At 39.4% G+C, this 17,911-nt stretch overlaps 1 protein-coding gene across 6 annotated transcripts in view; it reads right to left on the bottom strand.

The window, feature by feature from the left end:
- The window catches only part of FBXO38 (F-box protein 38), an 80,590-nt gene that overhangs the window by 49,467 nt on the left and 13,212 nt on the right, over positions 1-17,911 (bottom strand). Inside the window, exon 1 of one of the 6 annotated variants that reach the window (XM_001161504.6) lies at positions 9,820-10,037. The exons of 2 other annotated variants lie outside the window; for them this stretch is intronic. The gene's annotated coding sequence lies outside the window, so the exon portion shown is untranslated. Of the gene's footprint in view, positions 1-9,819; positions 10,038-17,911 lie in introns of those variants that run through there. 3 more of the 6 variants (XM_009449915.4, XM_001161547.5, XM_518023.6) reach the window with 3 other exon arrangements.

Genomic DNA, 17,911 nt, shown 5'->3' with positions numbered 1-17,911 from the left:
AATATTTTAATAATGTTGGTACAGATATAGGGAAATTTATAGGAAATACTGGTCTCTTTTATATTAATGGCTTTGTAGATGGAGGAGGCACAGCATGACAGCTGAAAAGAGGTGTATTCACATTCATTTAAATATGCCTTGGCACATTTATTTTGAATACCACTTATGTACTCTGGGCCCATTGTAAACAGACGGCCCAGAGTTAAGTGGAGATACACAATTAAATAACCACGCAAATGAGCTCAGAATTGCACACGGAGATAACTGCTGCAAAGACAGTAAACACAGTTGTGAAGCCTCATATAACAAAGGGGCCTGAGTCACTAATGGTTCTCCTAAGGGAAAGACAATTGAGCCCATAACTGAAGGGAGAGCAGGAATTAACACTGCAAAAAGCAGGAAAGAACTCACTAGGAGAAAGGCACCTGGTGGGCAGAGGGTACTTTAAGTATATGCAGTTCCTGAGGTTTTTTTTGCCTCAGCAGTAAATGGACATTCTACTAGGCTAAGTAAATCTTCATCATTTCTTCTGCCTGTGTGTGTGTGTTCTGGTCTCTTCTTCCCTCACTGAAAGGTTATGTGCTATTTACTTCTTGAGGCTGTCAGCATGCTTGCCTCTCATACCCCAAACACACACACACACACACACACACACACACACACACACACACACACACACCCTCTTCTGTTGTTTCTAACCAGTACGGCCTGAGAAACCAGAGAAATCAATGTGTGTGGACTGGTATATGGGCTATGCTACCCTGAATTTGTGACATGTGTCTTAACTTCTCAGAAGCTTACTCCTATGTTGTCTATCACATTTTGGCTAACAGGCCTCCGGAAAAATAAAGTTCATACTCAGAACTGCCCAAGCTAAAAGAAAAGCTATAAATAAACTCACCTGCTTCTGATTAATCACTGCCCACCTTTTCTTGTTTACTGCCCTGCCTCCTCCAAATGAATCTTTCCATCTTATGATAGCTCCTGAAACCTCTAAGGTTACATTGAACAGGTAGTCAACAAATCCAATAGCCTCTTTCCAGTGCTTCCCCATCTGACCCATTTGTATTATGGGACACCGCTGACCACTCCTTTGAAACCCTCTCATCCTTTGGCTCCGAAAGTGATATTCTCGATTCTTGTCGTTCCTCTATGACCACTGCTCAGTCTCCTTTGCTAATTTATCCTCGAGCCCTCTTCTCCCTGGGCAATTGTACTCATTCCCAAGGATTTAGCTATTACAAATACACACACACACACACACACACACACACACACACACACACAAAGAAAAGCAAAAAAAGAAAAAATTTCCAACTCTACTTCTTACCTCTCCTGAGCTCTGAACTTTATTTCCTCTGCCTATCAGAAATTTTCACCTCAATAACTTGAACATCCTTCAAAAACACTATGTCCAAAATGAACTCCTTCATATCACGAACCCTCCCCCTCCCCAAAACAAAGATACACAGATATATACAAATAAACACACCTATTTCCCTAATGTGTTTTACTAAATTCCTGAATTGCAAACCTTGAAATCATCCTAAATATATTCTGATTTCTCGTTTCCCACAGACAATTGATGGGCTATTTTTATCAATTTTATCTCAATACAGTTCTTACATCCATTCCCATTACCTTTTGGGACTCCATTAACATTCACGTGCACTACGGAAATGGCTTCCTAAATGATACCCATCACTGTATCCTCAGGGTTGAGGAAAAGCTTAGCAGACACTATGCCTGCCATAAGTAATTTATTGAATAAATGCTTACCATGCTATACTCTATACTGAAGCCAGTTATCTTTTTAAAACAGTCTCCTGATTTATAGTGTTAAGTGAAAAAAGCAAAACATAGACTACATCTAAAGTATGATTCTAACAACAACATAATTTTAAAAATTAAAGATTACCCCCTAAAACTTTTTTTAAAAAGTATGATAAGAAAGACAAATATACTGTGTCTGCATACAACATTTTATGAAAGATGACAACAAAATATTAACCAGTAACCTTTGAGGAGTGATAACAGAGGTTTAGGAAAGCAGAAAAAAACTTTTACTTTTCACTTCATATTATTCTCCATCATTTGAAATTTTCAGATTGTTTTTAAGAAGTACAATATACATGGCCAAGCAAAACAAAACAATCGGCCTACAAGGAATCCTGGTTCAGAGGATAAAATATTTCCAATCTAATCTCAAAACACTAGATGTTCCAATCTTATCTTCTTCCAATCCTTACCACTTGCTCTCAGTATACTCACTCTAGCAGACCAGTATCTTCTTAGTTCCCCCAAACAACCATTGGTGTTTCATTCCTAATATGCTTTTAACTCTGACTGGAAATGTCCTTCTTTTCCTTACTTTGCCTAGAAAACTGCCTGTAAAAATCTAGCTTAAATGTAAGTCCTCTGTAAAAGCTTCCCCTACTGACTCCTTCATTTGAGCTCCCTGTGGGACTTAACATATGCTTTCACAGCAGTTTGTGTAGTGATTTATTAGTCATGTTTCTGCTAAAAAATCTTGCCTCTAGGTGATAACAAGTCCTTGCTCACAATATATCCTCAAATATCTAATGTATGAATATCCACCAGTCTTTCCATTATTCTATATACATCCAGTAGCTTCAAGGTTGCTGCTAAAAACCATTTCATGCTCTTATGAGACGTTTGCTACCACAGCATTCAATGATCTCAGCAACAAACTTATAACCCAGACAATAATGCAATCAGATTTTACTGCAGTGACACACCTAACAGCTACTCTGTATCATGTAAAAGCCTCAACAGGACGATTAACCAGCAAAGACTAATCCACCCACAAATTACCTAGATGCTCAGACCAATCCACCAGCTGTTATACTTTAGCACATGTTCAGCTTTAAGAATCTTGACAATCCTTCATCGAGATGATGCTCTTGATTCTTTATTCCTTTAATAAAAAGCTTTTTTTAAATCCCTTCTTCCTCCTTTTTCTTCCTCAAATTCACACCACCTAATAACATCTTCCTCTACTGATTCCACCTTTGATTGTTCCTTAGGATTCTGCAATGCAGTGCTTTTGTGTGAATTAGATTTAGTAGCCCTAGTGCACAAACTATACGTAAATTTTTAGACTAAATACCCTGCACCTTAAATATCATTGAGTTTATAAAACTCCACTTATTGAGAGTTAACAAATATTTACTCACAGAAATGATGTTATACAATATTATACTGAGGTTAGAGCTCCAGGAAGCTGACAAAAACCTTCTTAACCTACAATATCCTTTAACACTAACTAGCAAAAAGCCTAAATTTTAAATTAGCAGGACTGACAAAATTTTAGGTAAAACTATTCCTGTTTCTTACATCACGGCTAGAATTGAAGACTTGGGTCTTTTAGTTCTTACTAGGCAGGTGAATAGTGAGGCCCCTACCCTAAGCCTATCGTGGGGAAGGAACTTGTGGAGATAAACACTAGGGTAAAAGAAAAGATCTCTATCTTATATATAGGAGGTTGACAGGACTTATAGCCCGGAGAAATCTAGCAGCCTTCTCAAGTCCAAGTAGATGTCTCTGAAAATGTTCAGGAGATAAAAAGCTTCCTCGGTCAAAAAATATTTTATTTTCCCCCACCCTTACTCAGTCTTGATAAAGGACAACAAAGTTGCTTCAGCTAAAGTTGGCTTCATCTTCATTTAAGTGAAATACCCAGCTGGGCTATGCTGAGTATTTCATCTCAGGTACTGATGAATAGGGACCTGGTTTCCCTATATGAGAAAGAAAACTTGAAATTCACACACCACAAGTCCCAAGTAAGTGGTGATGGTACCTTTTTTTTTTTTTCTTTAAGACAGAGTCTCGCTGTGTTGCCCAGGCTGGAGTGCAATGGAGCGATCTTGGCTCACTGTAACTTCTGCCTCCTGGGTTGAAGAAATTCTCCCACCTCAGCCTCCCGAGTAACTGGGACTACAGGCGTACGCCACCACACCCAGCTAATTTTTGTATTTTTAGTAGAGACAGCATTTCACCATGTTGGCCAGACTGCTATCGAACTCCTGACCTCAAGTGACCCACCCGTCTCAGCCTCCCAAAATGCTGGGATTACAGGCGTGAGCCACCACGCCCGGCCGGTATCCCTTTTTAATGTGCACCCTTTCTCTTATTTGCTTTTCTTTTTAGTTGGAAGAGGAACCAAAGAAAGTGAGGAGAAAATTGCCATCACTAGCCTTGTGTTTTTTTCTCACTCCTACCTCCAAAATACCACTTGCCACTAAACACCCTGCCTTCAACTCACTTGAGAAACTCAATAATGCAGAGAACGTACAAAGCAGTAGCAGGTTAAAAAAGAAAGAGTAAAGGAGGGGAAAGTCCAGTTATCGGCATTAGAGAAAGATGAGTTGGAGGAAGTCTTGCTGAGAAGTCATGGAGCATGAGGGACAGGTGAATACAGGTATACCTTAATTGTGATTCACTTTACTGTGCTTCAAAGATAATGTGTCTTTCACAAATTGAAGGTCTGTGGCAACACTGCGTCAAGCAAGTTTATTGGTGCCCTTTTTCCAGCAGCACATGCTCACTTCATGTCTGTGTGTCACATTTTGGTAATTCTCACAATATTTCATATCCTTTCATTATTATTATATGTGTTACGGTGATCTATGATCAGTGATTTTTGATGTTACTACTTTAATTGTTTTGGAGGTACCATAAACCATGTTGTATAAGATGGCAAACTTGATTGATAAATATGGTGTCGTTCTAACTGTTCCACTGGCTAGCTGTTCTTCCTATCTCTGTCCCTCTCCTTAGGCCTCCCTATTTCCTGAGACACAACGATATTTAAATTAGACCAATTAAGAACTCTACAACGGCCTCTAAGTGTTCAAGTGAAAGGAAGAGTTGAGCATCTCTCACTTTAAATCAAAACCAAGAAATGACTAACCTTAGTGAGGAAGTCATGTTGAAAGCCAAGACAGGCCAAAAGCTAGGCTTCTTGTGCCAAACATTAGCTAAGTTGTGAACACAAATAAAAAGTTCTTGAGAAAATTGTTACTCCAGTGAATAAACAAATGATAAGAAAGCAAGACAGCCTATTGCTGATATACACAAAGTCTGAGTTTTATGGACAGAAGTTCAAACCAGCCACATTCCCTAAGCCAAAGCCTAATCCAGAGCAAGGCCCTAAGTCTCTGCAATTCTATGAAGGCCGAGAGAGGTGAGGAAGTTTTAGAAGAAAAGTTGAAAGCTAGCAGAGGGTGGTTCATGAGTTTATGGAAAGACGTTGTCTCCATAGCGGAAAAGCACAAGGTGAAGCAGCAAATGTTGATGGAGAAGCTGCAACAAGTTATCCAAAAGATCTAACTTAGATAATGGCTGAAAGTAGCTACACTACACAACAGATTTTCAGTACGTACAGCCTTCCATTGGAATAATATTCCATATCAGATTTTCACTGCTAGGGAGAAGTAAATGCCTAGCTTCAAAGGGCAGGCTGATTATCTTGTTAGAGAATGCAGCTGGTGACATGAAGTTGCAGCCAATGCTCACTAACCATTCTGAAAATCCTAGGGCCCTTCAGAATGATGCTAAATCTACTCTGCCTGTGCTCTATAAAAGGAACAACAAAGCCTGAAAGACAGCACATCTGTTTACAGCATAGTATACTAAATAAGACTTCTACTAAGATCTACTGCTCAGAAAAGTTTCCTTTCAAAATATTACTGTTCATTGACAATGGACCTAGTCATTCAAGAGGTCCATTAGATATACAAGGAGATTAATATTGTTTCCACGCCTGCTAACACAATATCCATTCTGCAGCTAATAGATCAACTAGATCAAGAACTTTCAACTTTCAAGTCATATTATTTAAGAAACAAATTTCCTGGCTGGACCTGGTGGCTCACACCTGTAATCCCAGCACTTTGGGAGGCCGAGGCAGGCGGATCACAAGGTCAGGAGCTCGAGACCAGTCTGGCCAACATAGTGGAACCCCATCTCTACTGAAAATACAAAAATTAGCTGGGTGTGGTGGCATGTGCCTGTAATCCCAGCCACCTGGGAGGCTGAGGCAGGAGAATTGCTTGAACCAGGGTGTCAGAGGTTGCAGTGAGCCAAGATCGTACGACTGCACTCGAGCCTGGTAACAGAGCTAGACTCCGTCTCAAAAAAAAAAAATTAATAAATTCCCTAAGGCTATAGCTGCCATGGACTGTGATTCCTCTGATGGATATGGGCAAACTAAATTCAAAACCTTCTGGAAAGGATACACATTCTAGAAGCTGTTAAGAACGTCTGTGATTCATGGGAGGAGGTCAAAATATCAACATTAACAAGCGTTTGGAATCCAGTCCTCATGGATGACTCTGAGGGATTCAAGACTTCTGTGGTTACAGGAGGAGCAGGATTGAAATAATAAACAACAAAAGACTTCAGTGGAGGAAGTCGCTGCAGATGTGAAGGAAATAGCAAGAGAACTACAATCGGATGTAGAGCCTGAAGATGTGACTGAATTGCTGCAATCTCATGATAAAACTTGAACAGATGAGAAGTTGCTTCTTATAGATGAACAAAGAAAGTGGTTTGTTGAGATGAAATCTACTTCTGGTGAAGATGCTGTGAACATTATTGAAATGACAACAAAGGATTTAGAATACTACATAAACTCAGTTGATACGGCAGCACCAGGGTTTGAGAGAACTGAATCTAATTTTGAAAGAAGTTCTACTGTGAGTAAAATGCTATCATACATCGCATGTTACAACAAAATATTTCCTAAAAGGAAGAGCCAATCAACGAGGTAAACTTCACTGTTGTCCTAAGAAACTGCCAAGCCACCCCAATGTTCAGCAACCACCACCCTGATCAGTCAGCAGCCATCAAGACAGAGACAAGATCTTCCATTAACAAAAATATTGACTCGCTGAAGGCTCAGATTAATTGTTAGCATTTTTTTTAAATTAAGTACTTTAAAATTATGGCGTATACATTACTTTAGATATAATGCTGTTGCACACTTAATAGATTATACTACATTGTAAAATATAACTTCTATATACACAGGGAAACCAAAAACTTTGTGACTTGCTTTATTGCAGTAGTCTGGAACCAAACCTGCAGTATCTCTGAGCTATGCCTGAATAAATAAGGAGGAGAGTGTTATATATAAAGACTATACTTTGTGGTACCAGGTGTTACCTATAGGCTTAGCAACTTCTAGACCCTAAGACTCTGAACCTTAAGGAAATGTCAGAAATGACATAATTACAGAATCCCAGAATGTTAAAAGTTGAAGAGGACCAGAGAGACTACCTAATCACACAGTTCTCAATTTTTTGTGGGTCACAAACCCATCTGAGAATACAATGAAAGTGGCACATCCGTTTTCCAGACTCATGCAAGCAGAAATACATACACGATTTCAGGGGGTTCATATTCACAGACATCGAAGCTCATCTAGTGATCCCAAATTTTTAAGATGAACAAACAGAACCAGAGAGGATAAGGTGACAAATCACTTGCCCAAGATTAAATAGTGTCAAGGTTCAGGCTGGGATACAGACTTCCCAGGTTACAGTAAACATTCTATCATCAAGTCAGTCCTCTGTCACCGTGGCTGTCTTCCTGCATTCCAGAGCAATGCCCTAGTGCTTGGAGAAAGGCTTCCAGATGCTCTGATAGAACTGCATCTGACCACACCCTACCTTCACCAATTAGGGTTTATGGTCCATTTAATTTAGGCTCCCACGCAGTGGTCTATGGCCACCTTAGGTATATTACAGTCACTCTGTGGCTGCCTGCTTAGCTGACCTTAGCCACAGGAAGCATTACTTTTGTCTTGGTGTTGCAAGCACATTCTTAAACCAGAGTTGTTTCCAAGAAGTGTTCTCCTATCTCGTCAATTCAAATCTCCTTCCCATCCCAAACTCAAATTACTTTTCTTTACCCTCGTGAAAAATACCCCCTCTCACTTGAAACTTCCCTATATTCTCAATTATCCTATCTGGTCAAGGGCTTCCCTGCCCTTCAAGTTTCTCATGCCTTTCTTTAGTTTCTATTGGTTTCAGCTTGCTCATATCAAAGTAATCTTGCATATCACTTAATTTGACCTCACAGACCTTAATTGACATCATAGACTATCTTGTGTATCTACTGACCAGGACAGCCTCTCTTGTCTAAAGAAATACCACACCACATAAACCAAACTGCTCAGATAAAAACCACACACAAACAAAACAAAACAAAAACCCCCCCAACAGGATGATGGTGCTGAAAAAGGCCTAGGAATCATCCAGCTCAACCCTTCGTTTTACAGATAAGGAAAGTGAGGCCTAGAGATGTTAGATGGCTTGTCCAAAGTCACAGAGGCAGGATGTACTAGTGTGAAGCAGGGATCCAGTTCTTCAACTCCTTTTTAATTTTATTTCACTACACCACCTAATTTCATTTTAGTATACCACCAATTTTACTTCACTATATCACCCTATCTTACTGGAATCTAGTTGTCCCTTTTTCTCCTCTGCTATGCATTAGTATCTGTTTGACTAAATATAAAGTGTGTACCTCTGGGCACACAGCCATTTAAACAAAGAGGCACACAAAATTCTACATTCTTTACCCAAGGAGGACATCAGAATTACAGCATCACACATTTTAAAGAGGGGAAAGAAGGCTTACAGATAATCTAAAATGTTAATTCTCAAAATGAAAGTTAAAAATTACAAGCGGATTTTTTTCAGTCTATGGCTATGTAATACATATCCTCCAGACTGGACCTCCTCCCTCCCTGGGAAAATCATGGCTTTATAGAACTATTATTTTATCCTTCACTTGTGCTGGGGGAATGGGAAAGGGGATTAAAAACCAGTGACCTAATCCAACGTCTTCCTTTAGCAGATAAAAAAAATCTCAAATTCAGAGAGAGGAAGGGATTTGGCCAAAGTAAACCATCAAGTTAATAGCAACTTTGGAACAAAAATCAAGATCTCCTGTTTTTCACTTTGTAGTGATTTACACTGCTGGTTTAGGTGTATAAAACAAAGTTTTCTGGACAGAGCTTCTCATTGCACAGGAACCTTCCTAAGTGCCCAGTTGCCCTTGGCCAGCTTGGTGTCCGCAAAGAAACACGGTAGACATCTCTTAGTCAAATTCTGGGTGTGCAGAGTGCAGGGAGAACATGCTTTTCAGGTCTGTAAAGACTCCATGAAAAGGGAGTTAAGAATCTGATTTCCACAGCTAGGGCACGGATATCAAAGGCATCCAACACAGATAAGCAAACTGCAGCACAGAAAAGCTAATGGACCTAGACAAGGTCACACAGTGTGTAGGTGGAAGGGGTGAAACTAGAATTCAGGGCTCCTGATACTCAGGCGTGGCAGCCAAAGATGTGTTCACTGCTTCCTGCTCAGGGACATCTCCTCACTACGCTGAACACAGACCTCCTTCACTTTACTGGCCGAAATACCGACTTAACATTAAAATCATGAAATTCGTGACGCCCGGGGTGGGAGACAGTCACAGAAGCTGTCCAGTCCAACACCCTCACCCATTTCATTGAGGAAACTGGGGCCCAGAGAGAGTTCTTTATGCTGGATTTTGAGGCCAGGTTCAGACAAGCAGGCAAACCCCGCAAGCACGGCCTAGAAGGCCAGGAACTACAAATTCAACCCCTGATCTCTCAGGGAGCTCTAGGCCCCAAGGGGGCCAGAGGCCGAGCTTAAGCGGTCGGAAGTTCCAGAATCCCCACCCAGCTACCTCAGCCCTGCCGCACGCACTCCGAGCTTTGCCACCCCGCTCCCGGTCCCCAGGCCCACTCAGCCGCCGCCTCACCTACGCCGACCCTCCGCCTGTTATTGTGGTTGAGAGGGAGGGACGCTACAGAAACTTCCCCGGCCCCTACCGCTGAGGCACTTCCGCTTCCGCCGCCGCTCGCATATTTCCGGAGTGTCGTCATCCGGGGCTGGAGCCTCAAATCCGTGTCCATATTGTGTGTGTGAAGAAGCATCGAAGCGCGGCAGCCATGTTCAGCGTGGCATTTCGGAAGGCTTGTCAGGGGTGGAGAGGCGGGGCGGGTTGCTGTTCTTTCACGTGACACTGAAGCGCCATGCCGGAAGCACTGGGTGTGATGCGCCGGAACCAGTCTCCACCGTGTGGTTTGGTCTTGATTTCCACTGCTACTCTGGGGTCTTGCTTGGATAAGCCTCTGGACCTCGCCTTTGTCATTTGCGAAGTGGATAGGTTCCAATAGAGATTTTCCCAGAATCATTCAACTAAAAATAGAGAACTTTTTTTTTGAGAGGAAGGACGGGGGCGCAGTTAAAGATGTTAATGTTAAGTCATCCCTTCTGTGATTTCGGGACATTATCTTTGCACGTAAGTAATAGTATTTTACGGTCCAAAGGAATTTCACATGAGTGTCATTAAAAACTCTACACGACTCTGACATGTAGGCAAGGATCAACTTAATCACCTTTTCTGTTGTTTAATGGATAAAGAATTGTCTTCAGAGAGTGTAATTGACTTTCACAATGTCTCGCAGATGGACTGAAATTCAGATTTTTACCTTTTACATCCTGTGTTCTTGCCCTAATATACATGTAATTAATATGGGCTAAAATCCCTAGATTTAAGTAGATACAAATGCTTCTTAGGAAAGTTAGTGTGCATTAAAGCCATGTGAGACACGATTTGACAAGACGTAGCATTGACTAGTCTATTCTGCTGGAGAAGAAAAAGCTGAAGAAGGCTTGGGAATCCCATTTCTTCTTATTCTTTTCTTGATTCGTAGCAGACCTACTGGTTTTTCCCCTCTTTCCCCAATATGGTTCGGCACCTTAGGTTTCAGCTTGTCTTAGGCAGTCACAGTTTTAGCTATCCCATTCCATATGTCAAACCATATATCTGTGTTTTTATTTGGAGCTCTGGTAGGACAAACAAAACAAAACCTCATCATATTCATGTACTATTCATTGTAATCTCAGCTTTCATGTTACATTCTTCCTGTAATTGAGGACAAAAATGAATTTTTATGCTATTTGCTTCTGTCGGTTTCTTCATATTCAAACTTTAATAAAGGAAACAGACTTTGGCTTTTTCTGTTTCCCAGGTTATTCTGAAGAATAAATAGGAATTACGAAAGTTTCTAGTGCAGGGCATGGCATATTTAGAAGGCATTCAGTAAGATTTATTTCAGCACAATTGGCCTGAATTTTTAATTCAATGGAGTATGATTTTCATTTTATTAGCATTCCTCCTTTTGTAAAAAGCACTGTAGTGGGACCTGAAATGAATACTCATGAGTAAGAAAGGTTTCCTACCTCAAGTTTAGAAAATTTCCTACCACAAATCATTGTAATAAATGTTAAAGATATTTTCTCACTGCTATGAGTGTTATATATAATAAGATATCAAAACTAGTTTTAACATTTTCAGGTAGAGCATGTTATATGTATCCCTTCATCTCTAGGATTTATTTGTACCTTGATGTTACAGGTTTTCGTTAAAAAGGTCCTGAGTTAGTGTTTCTCCTGTACAGTGGCATCATCATGGGGTCCCAGAGCGCTGCAGGAAAGTTTGCCCTACAGTAAATGACCTTAAACCGCTGTGTTGTTTTAATTTTCAATCCCCACTTTTTAATTAAATTCTAAAATATCTCTTTTCATTCTTCCATGAGTTCTAGTATCAGCCCGTGTTCTTCCTTGAAATTCCTTAGGTACCTAAACAACAGATAATCCCTTTGTTAAAATGATGACTAATACTCAAGAGAAGTTTTGATCAGGGATAGTGGTTGGAGTTTGCTCAGGACCGGTTCATATGGCTATGGAGCCTGTTCAGTGCACAACTGCAGAAGGTGCTATGCATATCAAGGCTATTCTTAACTACCCTTAGACTTGGCGTATATGGCAGAACTCCACTATGAATTCAAATACAGGATTTTTTTGAAGGTAAAAAGGAAAAAAAAAAACTATTGTAGCTGTTTTGACTGAGAAGTTGTGTATTTAGTAGTCAGCAATGCAGGCTTTAGAACCAGAAAGACTTGATTAACTGTGAGTTCCTCTGCTTACTGGCAGAGAGACAATGGGCAATCACTTCAGCTCTAAGGTTCAGGTTTCTTTAAAATATGGTACCTACGTAACAAGTCACTCCAGAATTTAGTGGCTAAAAATTTTATCTGCCCTGATTCTGTAGGGTAACTGGGTTAGACTAGGCAGTCCTAGCTTGCAGTCTCTGGCATTTACAGTCAGATGTCAAACTGGGGCTGTAGTTAATGTCAGCCTCTAATAGATGTTATATTGATGGCAGTTGAGGCTGGCTGATCTCTAGATGCTCAGTTGGAGCTATTTATCAGAGTGCCTACACTTGGGCTTTCCCTCTGATTTGGGTTTCTTATACCGTGGTGTTTGGGTTTTGACAGGGAGCACTTGGAGGTAGAATGGGAAAAAAGGGAGCTGTTCCAAGCAAAACAGGAGGAAGTTACAAAACTTCATATAACCTAGCCTCTGCAGTCCCAGGAGTGACTTCCATCACGTCGTGTTGAGTCAAAAAGCCACTAAGCCAGCCCAGATTCAAGAGAAGAATAAGAGTCCACCTCTTAATTGAAGATGTAGCGAAGACTTTGTGGCCATCTATAATTTACCACACTACCTCACTGTTTTTAATTTTTAGATTTTTGGATGTATGTATATTAGCACAAGCATCAAAAAGTAAGGCTTGTAGTCCCACCAGCCCAGTCTTGCATTTGTGCATGAATAATCTCATACATTATTTTTTAAGAAAAATTGTGGCAAAGTATATATATTTGTCATTTTAACCTCTTTAAGTATACAGTTCAGTGGAATTATGCACATTCACATTATTGTGCAAACACCACCACCGCCAATCATCATAACTTTTCTATCTTCCCAAACTGAAACTCTTTAAACAACAATTCCCTATGCTCTCCTCCCCCCAGTCCCTGGCAACCACCATTCTACTTTTTGACTCTATGATTTTGACCACTCTAGGTACTCATATAAGTGGAATCATAACAATATTTGTCATTTTATGTCTGAATTTTTTCACTTATCATAATATCTTCAGGGTTCATCCATGTTGTAGCATGTATTTAGAATTTAGTTCCTTTTTAAGTCTGAATAATATTCCACTGCATATATATTTCACATTTTGTTTATCAATTCATTCTTTATGTTATTTATTTGTTGTTTATTTTTCATTGTGACTAAAAACACATAACAAAATTTACCATTTTAATTATGTATTTCCATTCATTTTTAGTTTTTAGTTAATGCATAATAATTGTACATATTCATGGGATACAGAGTGATATTTCAATACATGTATACAATCTATAATGATCAAAGCAGGCTAATTAGCATATCCATTCACCGCAAACATTTATCATTTCTTTGTGTTGCAAACATTCAAAATCCTCTCTTTTAGCTTCTTGAAAATATACAATAAACTGTAATTAATTGTATTCACCCTACCATTAACAGATGAATGAATAAAGAAAATGTGGAACATATACACAAAATATGTATACAAAAGGATGAAATCCTGTCATTGGAGGCAATATGGATGAACCTGGAGGACATTATGTTAAGTGAAATAACTCAGGCACAGAAAGATAAACACTGTATGTTTTCACTCATATGTGGGAGCTAAAAAAATTTTTGAGCCAATTTTTAAGTGTACAGTTCAGTAGTATCAACCATATTCACGTTGTTCAGCAGATCTCTAGAACTTTTTCATTGCGAGACTGATACTCTATATCCATTGAACAAGAGCTCTCCATTTTCTCCTACCCTAGCTCTGGAAACCACAGTTTTACATCCTGTTTCTGAGTTTGACTACATTAAATATCTCATAGAAGTAGCTTCATACACTTTGTCTTTTTGTGACTGACTTATTTCACTTAGTATGAAGTCCTCAAGGTTTTAAGGCTGAATAATATTCCATTGCCTGTATATATCACATTTTCTATTCATCCATCAATGGGCATTTGGGTTACTTCCACATTTTGGTTATTATGAATAATGCTGGAATAAACATGAGAGTGTAAATATCTTATTGAGATCTTGTTTTCATCTTTTGGCATATATATGCAGAAGTGGGATTGTTGAATCATAGGATAATTCTATTTTTAATTTTTTGAGGAGCCACCATACTCTTCCATAGCAGTTACACTGTTTTACATTCTCATCAACAGTGTAGAAAGGTTCCAATTTCTCCACATCCTCACCCTCATTTGTTTCTTGTGAGGTAATGTTTGTAATCCAGATAGAACAGTGCTTGGCAGGCAGCAAACACTCTATAAATGTTAGCTGTTATTATTTGATTGTTCAGAGACCTCTTTTCCTTCCTGCTTCTCAGCTATTTCTAGATAGTTGAAGTGATAAGGGCTGAATTCTTAGCATATGATATTTCTGAAGTTTACTTTCAAAGTGCCCTAATTTTTCCCAAGTTACATAAGAAAATTCTGTGAAAGGGTGTTGTATGTAGGTGTATACGTAGAGAATTGCAATTTCAAAACCAACACATGGTGGTAGATTAAGAAAAAACAAAAACAAAAGCCTGCATTGAAGACTTTTACACTTTCATAAGCATGAACTATGAGTGACCATTAAACAATATTAAACATTAAGGACACTGCAGTTCATTTTTAATTTGTGCTGTACTGCACAAGATCATGTTTATGTGACAAGGAAGTGAAAAGGTTAAGAGTGAAAAAGTAAATTCAGTAAGCTTATTTTTAAAAAATTACCCTTCAGTGTTATGGTTTGAATGTGTTCCCCAAAGTTCATGTGTTGCAAACTCATATGGTTGGGGTCTGTGTCCCCACCAAAATCTCATGTTGAATTGTAATTCTCAGTGTTGGAGGAGGGGCATGGTGGGAGGTGATTGGATCATGGGGGCAGACTTCCTGCTTTCTGTTCTTATGAAAGTGAGAGGGTTCTTATGCGATTTGGTTCTTTGAAAGCATGTATCACTTCCTCCTTCGCTTGCTCTCTCCTGCAGGCCATGTGAAGATGTGCTTGCTTCCCTGTCACCTTCCACCATGATTGTAAGTTTCCTGAGGCCTCCCAGGAAGCAGAAGCCTGTACAGCCCACAGAACCATGACCTGATGAAATCTCTTTTCTTTATAAATTACCCAGTCTCAGGTATGTCTTTATGGCTGTGTGAGAATGGACTAATACAGAAACTTAATGTCTAATGCAATCGTGTTGAGAGGTGGAACTTTTAAAAGATGATTAGGTCATGAGAGCCCTCCCTCATGTATAGATCAATGCTGTTACCAGAGGAGTAGGTTCCTGATAAAAGAAGGAGTTTAGAGTTCGGCCCTTTCTCTCTCACTTGCTCTCGTTCTCACGCTCTCTCTCACGCGCACTCTCTCTCTCTCTCTCTTTCTCGCTCTCTTGCCCATCTACCTTCTGCTGTGGGATGACACAACAAGAAGGCAGTCTCTAGATGCAGGTCCCTTGACCTTGGACTTCCCGGACTCAAGAACTATAAGAAGTAAATCTCTGTTCTTTATAAATTACCCAGTCTCAGGTATCCTGTTATAGCAGCAGAAAACAGACTAAGACTAATCTAATCATATTTTCTCTGTCACTACTTCTAGTTCAGATGTTTTAGTTTGATTACCAGAGGAATGACAGCAAAGATGTTAGGAAAGAAAGTACACTGAAATGCCAAAAATTCTGAATTCCATCATTTCCTCAGGCAGCCAACATTTATTAAACGTCTGTTTGAGACCTGGGAATATGTTAGGCACCAGGGCTGCAGAGATGACTAGGAAACAGTCTCTACTCTCAAGTTAGTGGGGAGACACGATCTATAAAGAACACTTCAGCAAAATTTAGGAAATTCTGTCACAGTGGAATACCAGGATGCCTAAGTAGCACAGAGGAGAGGCATAATATAATGAAATTCGTAGAGTAAGGTAGTGCAATGGTATTTGCCAGAGACTGGAGGGAAGGGGAAATGGGGAGGTATTAGTCACAAGGTACAAACTTGGTTATACAAGATTAGAGATCAAACAACACTGTAGAGTGTATTTACAAAATTTGTTAAGAGGATACATCTTATGTATTCCACTCACACATAACATAATGAAAAGACAGGAAGAAACTTTTGGAGGTGATGAATAGGTTCATGGCATAGATTGTGGTAATAGTTTCACAGGTATGTATCTTCAGACGCATCAAGTCTTATATATTAAATATATGTAAGTTTTGTATGTCAATCGTACTTCAATAAAGTAGTTTTTTTTTTTTAGAAAAAACTCTCAATGTCTCTTTTTTGCTTAAACTGAGGCTTAAATAATGTATATATAACTTGTTTATCGGAGTTCCCATGTACAATATGCATTGGTTTCAGCCTGCCTTTTCAGTCTTATTTCCCTTCACACATAGCATATTTTAGCTGAGCGTAGGACTCACTGCTTCCCCTCATATACCTGATGACTCTCCAGCCCTAGGCGAGTGAACAGTTTGCTCCCCTGTAGGCAGAAGGTGGATCAACCTTATTCAGCTCTTGCAAGGAAAGAAAAGGAAGATGCTGGTGAGCTGGGCCCATCTAGGTGAATATAATACTGGGACAGAAACTGATGGTCCTTGTGTTCCACAAGTAACTGGGAGAAAACAGTTGTGCTTCTTATGTAAGTTGGTTATATTTTGAGCCTCACATGGTTCATTCATTCATTCAGCAAGTATTTTCTGAGTGCTTGCTCTAGGGCCAGACACTGTTAGGTACAATAAAACAATTGTGATGAGAAGTAGATATGTTTCTACCTGCAGTTCAGTTTGGTTGAGGAGTTTGGGAACAGAAATCAAATAACCATACTGATAGACCAATTTTTCAAAAATAAACAGATGGGGATAGATACATAGTTAAGTTTTGTCCAGTAAAGGAATTAATGAATAAATGGATAAATATAATACACTCGATTTTTCCTTTTAAGCATTTCAATGGTTTAATAAACCAAACCTTCCTAAATATTTAAATAAAACTCATAACTCTATTAAACATACACATATGGCAAATGACAACTTCTCAAACAGCCAATAATCTTTAGTGTTAACAAAATTCTCATCTCTTCAACTTAATATTCTAAGTTTAAGCCAATACTTGATTAAAAGTTTAAAATTTCAATGATAAGACTCATCTATCTAATTCCTTAACATGCTATAGTTTTTGAAAATAGGACATTTTACGTATTAATTATTCATTTACTGTTTCTTATGCCAGATAATAATAATAGATATGATTTAATCCTCATTTCTTTGCTTAAATTTGACCTTTTGGCATAGACATTGTAAGAAAACCTTCTATTTCCCTTATCTGGGGACCGCAGTTGCATACTGATTGCGGGGAATGTTTGACTGGGCTCCAGGATTCTCTTCTTCCCATTCCCAACCCCACCCCCCCCCCTTTTTTTTTCTAATCATGAGCTCTAAGGACATGAGACTGGAGTGGCTGCAGCCATTTTTCTTATCTGGTAGATAGAGTTTGTATGGGAGATGATGAAACCAGCATTTAATAAAATCCAGAGACAAGCAGAGGGCAGAGATGGAGACTGAGACTTCTGACAATACCTGAGTCCATGGATAAAGCTGTGCCTGAATTACGACCCACCCTGAATCCTCCTAATTGCATGAGCCTACACATTTCTTGCTTGACCTAAGCTGTTTCATTTAGATTTTCATCTCTCTTAACTGAAAGTATCCTGACATATTTCATAGGCCGTGTTAGCTATTGTCCTCCTCCAGTACTCCAAACCTTCAGAAAACATTTGTTACCCTAAATAGCCTTTAAAGTGCTTGAGGAATGAAGGAAGATAGCGGGTGTGCAGTGGCTGTGGAGTCATCTGCACCAAAGTGGTGGGGAGTGAGGCAGCAGCATCCAAAGATGAAATGAGGT

The sequence above is a fragment of the Pan troglodytes genome, chromosome 4 (genome assembly GCF_028858775.2).
Source record: "Pan troglodytes isolate AG18354 chromosome 4, NHGRI_mPanTro3-v2.0_pri, whole genome shotgun sequence".
NCBI classification, from domain to species: domain Eukaryota; kingdom Metazoa; phylum Chordata; class Mammalia; order Primates; family Hominidae; genus Pan; species Pan troglodytes.
The sequence above is the reverse complement of the archived record's forward strand: the minus strand, read 5'-3'. Positions and strand labels throughout refer to the sequence as shown.